The sequence below is a fragment of the Gadus chalcogrammus genome, chromosome 8 (assembly GCF_026213295.1).
Source record: "Gadus chalcogrammus isolate NIFS_2021 chromosome 8, NIFS_Gcha_1.0, whole genome shotgun sequence".
In the NCBI taxonomy this organism is placed as follows: domain Eukaryota; kingdom Metazoa; phylum Chordata; class Actinopteri; order Gadiformes; family Gadidae; genus Gadus; species Gadus chalcogrammus.
The window spans coordinates 16,640,831-16,649,679 of record NC_079419.1 but is presented as its reverse complement, the minus strand read 5'-3'; positions in this window follow the sequence as shown (position 1 = coordinate 16,649,679).

Below are 8,849 nucleotides of genomic sequence, written 5' to 3'. Positions count from 1 at the left end.
CAAACACACACACACACACACACACACACACACACACACACAGGGAGTGAGAAAGAGAGAGCGCGACCGGGTGAGAGAGAGATCGAGTGAGAGCAAGATAGAGAGAGAGGGAACAAGAGAGAGAGAGAGAGATGAGAGAGAGAGAGAGAGAGAGATGAGAGAGAGAGAGAGAGAGAGTATGCCGGTTGGCGCGGCACACTCGTGTCGGTCGCCCCGGTCGCCCCCACAGAGCGGTAATGTGACAATGGTGGATTTCACGCTTGGTTGAGCGTCGCCAGACCTCGAGGTTACGGTGCTTTTATTTATATCCCCCTCCCGCTCAGAGTGCCTCTGACCTATAGCGGTCTATTTGCGATGAGGGGAGAATAACAGCGAGAGAGAGCGAGAGGGGGGGAACCGAGGCTGAAGCTGTGATGGGGAAAATGTGAGCGACACAAACAGCTGGGGATGTGGATGTGTGTGTTTCTCATGCCAGTGCACCACGGCGCTGGCACACGTATTTCAGGTCAGCCCAAGCACTTGAGCTGAACTAGAAACTCTGTGTTTTTAACAATGGTACTGATTCATCTCTGTGTAACACGTGTAATATTGTTAATGTTTTACAGTCTAATACGTTTGGGGTAGTGTAGTGATTCCCCATCAGTGGTGCAGACCCCCATAGGAGTCTTTGAAAAAAAAATGCCGATGTAAAATTTGTTTGGGAAATCCTAATTGTTGAATGCTATATGCAACTATAAAACTACTGTAATAAGGATCAACAATTGATGAAGTGAGGTCTTCTCTGGTCATCTTTCACTCTCTCTCCCTGTGTTCTGCTTCCCAGCTGCTCTCCTACTCTCCGTCCGGTCGGGTTAACACCGCTTGTTTACATGCGTGGGAGGAAGTGCACAATAAACTCACATGTTAAGGCCTCGGTCAGGACAAATTTGGATTCACTAGTTCAGGCTGTAAGTGTCATCATCCCTCATTAGTAAAGCAGAATCAGTACTATAGGAGGACACACCTTTCACAAGGGAAGAACGTTTAGGCCTACACACCTGAACACATACGCACGCACGCACGCACGCACGCACGCACGCACGCACGCACGCACGCACGCACGCACGCACGCACGCACGCACGCACGCACGCACGCACGCACGCACGCACGCACGCACGCACGCACGCACGCACGCACGCACGCACGCACGCACGCACGCACGCACGCACGCACGCACGCACGCACGCACGCACGCACGCACGCACGCACGCACGCACGCACGCACGCACGCACGCACGCACGCACGCACGCACGCACGCACGCACGCACGCACGCACGCACGCACGCACGCACGCACGCACGCACGCACGCACGCACGCACGCACGCACGCACGCACGCACGCACGCACGCACGCACGCACGCACGCACGCACGCACGCACGCACGCACGCACGCACGCACGCACGCACGCACGCACGCACGCACGCACGCACGCACGCACGCACGCACACACACACACACACACACACACACACACACACACACACACACACACACACACACACACACACACACACACACACACACACACACACACACACACACACAAAGATACCCATATTACCAACAAAAAGATCACGTTTTCTTAGTCTCTAAGTTATCACGTCTCTCAACCCTTCCAAAAAAAAAGAGAACCCACCGTAAAAAAAAGGAAAAAGCGAAGCCCCCTTGAGTTCTGTGTCTGCCCCCAAAGCCAAAGTGTAGCCTGGTTCCGTTTGATCACTGCCTGGTCAGTGCCAAATTGTTTGGGGGTTCAGGGGTTTCCAGAGCTGTCAGGAGTACCGGAGACATGATGTAATGTCACGAGCAGCCCCGTGGCCCGCGGAACAAACCAACCAACAAACGGCGATCCGAACGAACAAACGAACGCGCGGAGCTCCATCGGAAAGTGTGTCAGTCAAAAGCGTAAACTAGAACTGTAACATTCTAAAGACGCCATCCCCCAGTGGGCATTGGCTCCGTAGCCTTAGGACAACCACCTCGCCGTAATTGCTCTCGTCAGTATCTATAATTGAGTTCCCTGGGAAGGGTTTCTCTTTTTTTTTCGCGATATCACCCGATGAGTGTGTGTGTGGCGGTGGAGAGAGGATTAATTGTGTATGCCACGCAGAGAAAGTCGTGTGCGCCATGTCTCTCAACAGTTTAACCAAGCAAAGAAAAAAACACACACCCTATAATTGTACATGTCTCATAAGTAACGTGTGTGTAAAAAAATACATTCAGGGGGTTAATTGACCCACTTATAATTCTCTGTGATGAAGAAATAAGAGGCTGTGATGCCAGCGCTGGGGGACATGATTGCAGCCCTGAACACAGAACAAAGAGGATGTATCCGTCTCTCGCTTTGTGTGTGTGATTGTGTGTGTGAGTCTCACTATCTTCCTGTTGAATTCAGAAGAGTATTCTGCGTTTAATGACTGGCTTTCCTTATCACTTACCACCACCTGTTGAGGAACAGTAAAATAACGAGGTGGATAACCTAGAAGTAACAAGCGTCACGTGATGGCTTCACTGAAGTAGTCTGTCTGACTGTCTCACTCTCTCTCTCTCTCTCTCTCTCTCTCTCTCTCTCTCTCTCTCTCTCTCTCTCTCTCTCTCTCTCTCCTCGTTCTGATATAATTCTCACCACATCCCAATTTCTTCTGCTTTTTTCCCCTCAACGCTCTGGTCTCCTTCCCTCTTTCCTCTCCCTCCTTACTCGCTACTCTCTCCTCGCTCTACTTCTGGCCCCCTCCCCCTACCCCACCCTTACACCACACGTCTCACCTCCATGCCTAATCACCATTTCACACGCCCCCTCTCTCTCTCTCTCTCTCTCTCTCTCTCTCTCTCTCTCTCTCTCTCTCTCTCTCTCTCTCTCTCTCTCTCTCTCTCTCTCTCCCTCACTCTCTCTCTCTCTCTCTCTCTCTCTCTCTCTCTCTCTCTCTCTCTCTCTCTCTCTCTCTCTCTCTCTCCCCCCCCTCTCTCTCTCCCCCCCCCCCTCTCTCTCTCTCTCTCTCTCTCTCTCTCTTTAGAGGCCATAGTCATTCCTATAGGGTGCAGACGCGTGCAGTCATTAGCATGCAGCACACCAAGTTTAAACACAGCTCAGGTCAGGGATCGGTGGTTTAATCGGCACTCATAAGGGGGTGGCACTGATTGCATATGGACGCCGACGAGAACAGAGTTACAAAGAGGAACAGATTGAGCAGGACGTGGTTGGTTTGAACGACAGACCAAACTGACTCACAGTGCTCCGTTTGTTGACTGTGCGTTCACCGTATGCAAGCGAAACCCGTCCACCAACAGAACATCACCTAATACTGCAACATTCATCAATCCAATTAACACTCACTCACCCCCGATCCTCACCCTCTCCCACCCATCCTCCCACTCATTGAGGTCATTCCCGGGGAAATGGAGTCGTCATTAGCACCACAGCCGTCGGCCTTCATCAACCATCTGTTAACCAACCGAATCAGCAGAAACACGGGCAACTCTGCTTCACTCCGCATCAACAGCCTTCCTCATTGCTGTGAGTCTCCTGCCTAGAGCAACAACATCATAATGATGGTCATCTTCATCATCGCCATGGTCGTCATCTTCATCATGATGGTCATCATGATGACCATCATCATCATCATGATGGTCATCATCATCATCGTCATCATAATGATCGTCATCATCATCATCTACAAAATACATTAGAATATAAACATTCCGTCTCTTATAAAAGGCACATATACCAATGTCTTCAAAGGTATGACTGTTAGCATACTGCACTATAATTTGGGTTAGACAGCAGCATTATAATTACATTCTTTGAGTCATTCAAGCAACCGATAAATCTGTACATGAGGTGCCTCAATAAAGCTTGCAAGGTGTGAACTCCTAAAAGCTCACTTGTACTACGCCACCTTGGCTTTTTAGGTAACATCCTAAAACAATCATTGTAAGCAACCTGAAGTCTGTGCATACTTGATTTTGATTTTTGTTTTGGCATCCTCATCATGATCTTCATCATCTTCATCCTCATCATCACACCTTCTTCATCATCTTCAACATCATCCTCATCCCAATCTTCCTCGTCCTCAGGGAATTCCTCCCTGTACGTCTCCCGGGTCTCCACCCTCCTGCTCCATATGTTTCAGCCTCCACCCTCCTGCTCCATATGTTTCCGTCTCCTCCCTCCTGCTCCATATGTTTCAGCCTCCACCCTTCTGCTCCATATGTTTCAGCCTCCACCCTCCTGCTCCATGTTTCAGCCTCCACCCTCCTGCTCCATATGTTTCAGTCTCCACCCTCCTACTCCCTATGTTTCAGCCTCCACCCTCCTGCTCCACCCTCCTGCTCTATATGTTTCAGTCTCCACCCTCCTGCTCCATATGTTTCAGCCTCCACCCTCCTGCTCCACCCTCCTGCTCTATATGTTTCAGCCTCCACCCTCCTGCTCCATGTTTCAGCCTCCACCCTCCTGCTCCATATGTTTCAGCCTCCACCCTCCTGCTCCTCCCTCCTGCTCCATATGTTTCGGTCTCTCCCCGCTGAAGAGAGAGTGATGGCGGGTGATCTGTTTTTGTGGGACAGCGTCCGTACTTGCTTAGTGAACCCCATGTGATCTCCCCTGTGGGCGTGAGGGGGAGGGGAGGGGGAGGACGCATCCATGACACAGCACCCACCCACACACACACAGCAAACACACCGCACACACGGATAAACACAGCATACACACACATACACACACATGCACACAGCACTAACATATACACACAGCGTACACACAGCAGACAAACAGCAGACACACATCACTCCCACAGCAAACACAAAGCAGACACACATCACACACACAGAACACACACAGCATTCACACATTCAAACACAACACACACACACACAGAGCGCACAAACACACACACACACACACGCAGCACAAACAGCATAGTTTAATGAAATGCACCTATAAAGCACTCAGTCTTGGCAGCAGTGCTCTGTTGAGTGCATCAAACTTTTTGGTGGTTTCTAGAGTGCAGTAAGCCATGGGCCATGGGGCACCTTTCCCTGTGGAAGGGGCACACACTGCGCTACAATTGATAATGTTGATAATGTGGGTCGTTTGTACGAGTTGATAATGTTCTACTGGATATGGGTTTGTGTCCAACACTCCCGCATCTATCTTTCCCGAAATAAATGTAAAAAACATTAATAATACCACAAAAAATGAGTTAGTATAATTTATATTAGTATCAGTAGTAGTATGAGTTTGTAGGACTAGTAGTCATAGTAGTAGTGCTACGATTACTATAACAATTACTACTATTAACCATTGTATTAAACTACCACAGTCAATTTGATAAATGCTATTATTCTTGTATAATTTATTCTGACACTGTAACAATGTGAACACCCTACTGCACATGAGAAAAATGGCCACACTGTGAGGCCTGACAGTGTGCATGACCTGACAGGAGGGCTTATTTCTCTCTCTCTCCTTATGGCTGCCTTAACTGTAGCATGTTAAGCGGTTCTCTGCCTGACCAAAGACATGTGAAATACTATGAACTACCAAACTGGGTTCTGTTGTTCTGAACTTTCTCCTTCAGTCCTGCCAACAGCAGCCAACGCCCTAGGAGCGTATGCTGGGATGTAGACCGCGGTGAACAGAGGGAACAGACAGGCTCCTGGGGCCCAATTAGGATGAATAATGGATCACCGTACATATTTATAGACACATCCTATAGACGATGTCTGTGCAACACCATATGCGTGAAACACCCACATTGGCGTGGACATAATGCTTAAACATTATGCATGCCTTTGTAGACACATTTAGCACTAAACATGGACAGACTCGCACACAAACACACCTGTCAAGTCACACACACACATACACACACACACATTCACACACACCAGTCAAGACACACACATACACACTCACACGTACACATTTCCAGATGTTACCACATCTGAGATAAAATACCTATTGCTATCGTCTAATATTTTATACTATGTCAACAATATTATAATCATCTAGGTGAGAAACAACTCATTCTCAAAACTAGACATCCAAACCAACTCAACATTGACCTGTTATTCTACGTTGTCTAATGGGGGGAATTTCCTCAAGCCTCAAGGAACAACTTAGTAACTCTAATCGAATCTACTCCATCAGATCATTGATCTCTAGCCAGCCCACAACACGCATGGTTCAGTATCACACTGCTGCAGTTGGGCAACCATTAAAGCAACAATCAGATCTTCAAATAGCTTGTACGCTTCGGCCTTATTGGCCACTGAACACATGTCCCTGAAGGTGGCAGCGATAGCGCACGTTGCCTCATGTGCCCTTTCCCAGCGAGATAATATTCCTGTGTGGAGCTTTTGAGCCTTGGTGTTTGCTTATTTGTGCTTGTGTGCTTTTGTGTGTGTGTGTGTGATAATTTGTGTGTTTCTGTGTGCATGTGTGTGTGTGTGTGTGTTTGTGTTTGTGTTTGTGTTTGTGTGTGTGTGTGTGTGTGTGTGTGTGTGTGTGTGTGTGTGTGTGTGTGTGTGTGTGTGTGTGTGTGTGTGTGTGTGCGTGTGTGCGTGTGTGTGTGTGTTCATTTCCTGCGTTTGATCAATAGAATTAGACATTAAAGGAAACCAACCTTGCCGATGCCATGCTGAAAGTGTGTAAGTGACGAGTTCATTGTAAGTGTTGGTTTTGTGTTGACACCGTGGATGTGTTAAGGATGACTCTGAGCGCTGCGCTCAAAGCACCGCTCAGCTCATGAATGATAAACGGGTTAAATGTGAACAAGGAGCAATCCTAATGTTATGCAACAAATATTGTCGTTTTTCCAGGCATATCTGGGCAGTGATTATTAATAAAGAAAATCTCTGTAAGGCAAACTATGCATAGCTCTCAAACAACTACAGAATCTAACAATAACATAACAATAACAAGACAAAGCACATCCTATCCAGTTGGGTAATGGAAACCGAAGCCCACATCTCCTGGCCGAGCGCAGGTCCTACCTGTAGACCATAGTGCTGGGCTGGGCGGTCTCCTCCTGAAGAGTGTCCCCCACCGGAGCAAGCTCCTCCACAGTCCTCCGCCCCCAGGCTCGTCCGTCCGCCTCCCCCCTCGGAGGGCCGCCCGGCATGGGGGTGGGGTGGGGGGCTGGACGGCGCTGGAGCCTCTGTCCGCTCCTGGGCCTCGGCAGGGGGATGTCGCTGCACACTGCCTTCAGATACATGTGGGGAGCGTTGCCTCTGTCACGGGGCTTTTTGCACTTCTTGTTCTATAAACCCGGGGTCTAAGGCAAGGGGCCCGGCCTAAATACATCTCAGCCTGAGTGCGGGCACATCGGAAGAATGCGGGATTTAAGGCAGATTTGGAGGGAATGTTGGTTGGAAAATTCCCATCATGCCACGCTTCAATATGCACATACACAAACACACACACACACACACAGACACTCGTGTGTGTGTGTGTGTGTGTGTGTGTGTGTGTGTGTGTGTGTGTGTGTGTGTGTGTGTGTGTGTGTGTGTGTGTGCGTGTTTGTGTGAAAGAAAAAAGGAAACAAACTATGTTTGAAAGGAAGAAGCGATATGTCACACATAAGCAGACAAGCTCCAACAAACGACCCACCCACACACGCACGCACAAGAACGTACACATACACACACACACACAAACACACACACACACACACACACACATACAAAGTCACATACACAGTTACACACACACACACACACACACACACACACCCCCCCACACACACACACCGACTCACACATGCACACATAAGAATGTGCATACACAAAGTCACACACACTTATGCCTACACACACTTAAACAGACACACATCCACATACAAATTCTCACGAACACCACTTCTACTTGTATTCTCCGGAGAGGCAACCGAGGTGACCTCGACTCGTATTTGCTTACCACACCTGTGGTGGCGACTGTATTCTTAGATGATTGACAAATTGGATGACAAAGGGGGCTTTGGTTTGAGCCTCTGTCAGAGTGCCCTGCAGCTCCACAGAGACAAGCCACTTCGTCTGGGATGATAAGCCAGACAAAGCCTGTGGAGATTCATCATGACTACAAATAACACACCGCGCACACCACTCGCAGTCAGCCACACAACTCACTCTCAAGCGAACATTTCCATGGAGTGGCCCAGTATGAGAGAAGAAGAGGGGTTAAGAGAGTGAGAGAGTTGGGGGCTGAGAGAGAGAGAAATAGAGAGCGAGAGCTTGAATGGAATGTATGGGCCATCGTTTTATATTGCAGGCCTTAATGTAGCCAACAAATGGGATTCTTCTTTCCTCTGCAGTGCACATTGCAGTCACATGGCAGATGTATGCGCCAAAGTCTAGAACACGTCTTAAAATGGCGATTCAGATCTGATTCAATGTGCTGAGCTGTTCACACTGCTCAGCACATATATATATATGAATATATATATATGAATAAATCAGACCAGTGTCCCATGCAGCGGCCATGTGAATGTGGCCTTATGTAGTCTAGAGGAATTTGATTATGAATAATGCACAAAATCACACCCCTCGACACGCTTGATTAGACCATTCCTGCTTGAGTGAATGAGCACTGAGTGATGGCTGTACACACACTTTTTACTCACGTATGTAGTAATTTAACAATAGAGATTCATGTAAATGTGCAGCATTTTTTTTGGTGTTTTGTGACATCCTCTGATTAACACAATTATTGCAGAAGCAAAAAAGCATGAAATAAAGAATGACAAAAATTAAAAAAGGTTAAATAAAGATTATATTATGTGCAAATATTACATAATATATATCTGATGCT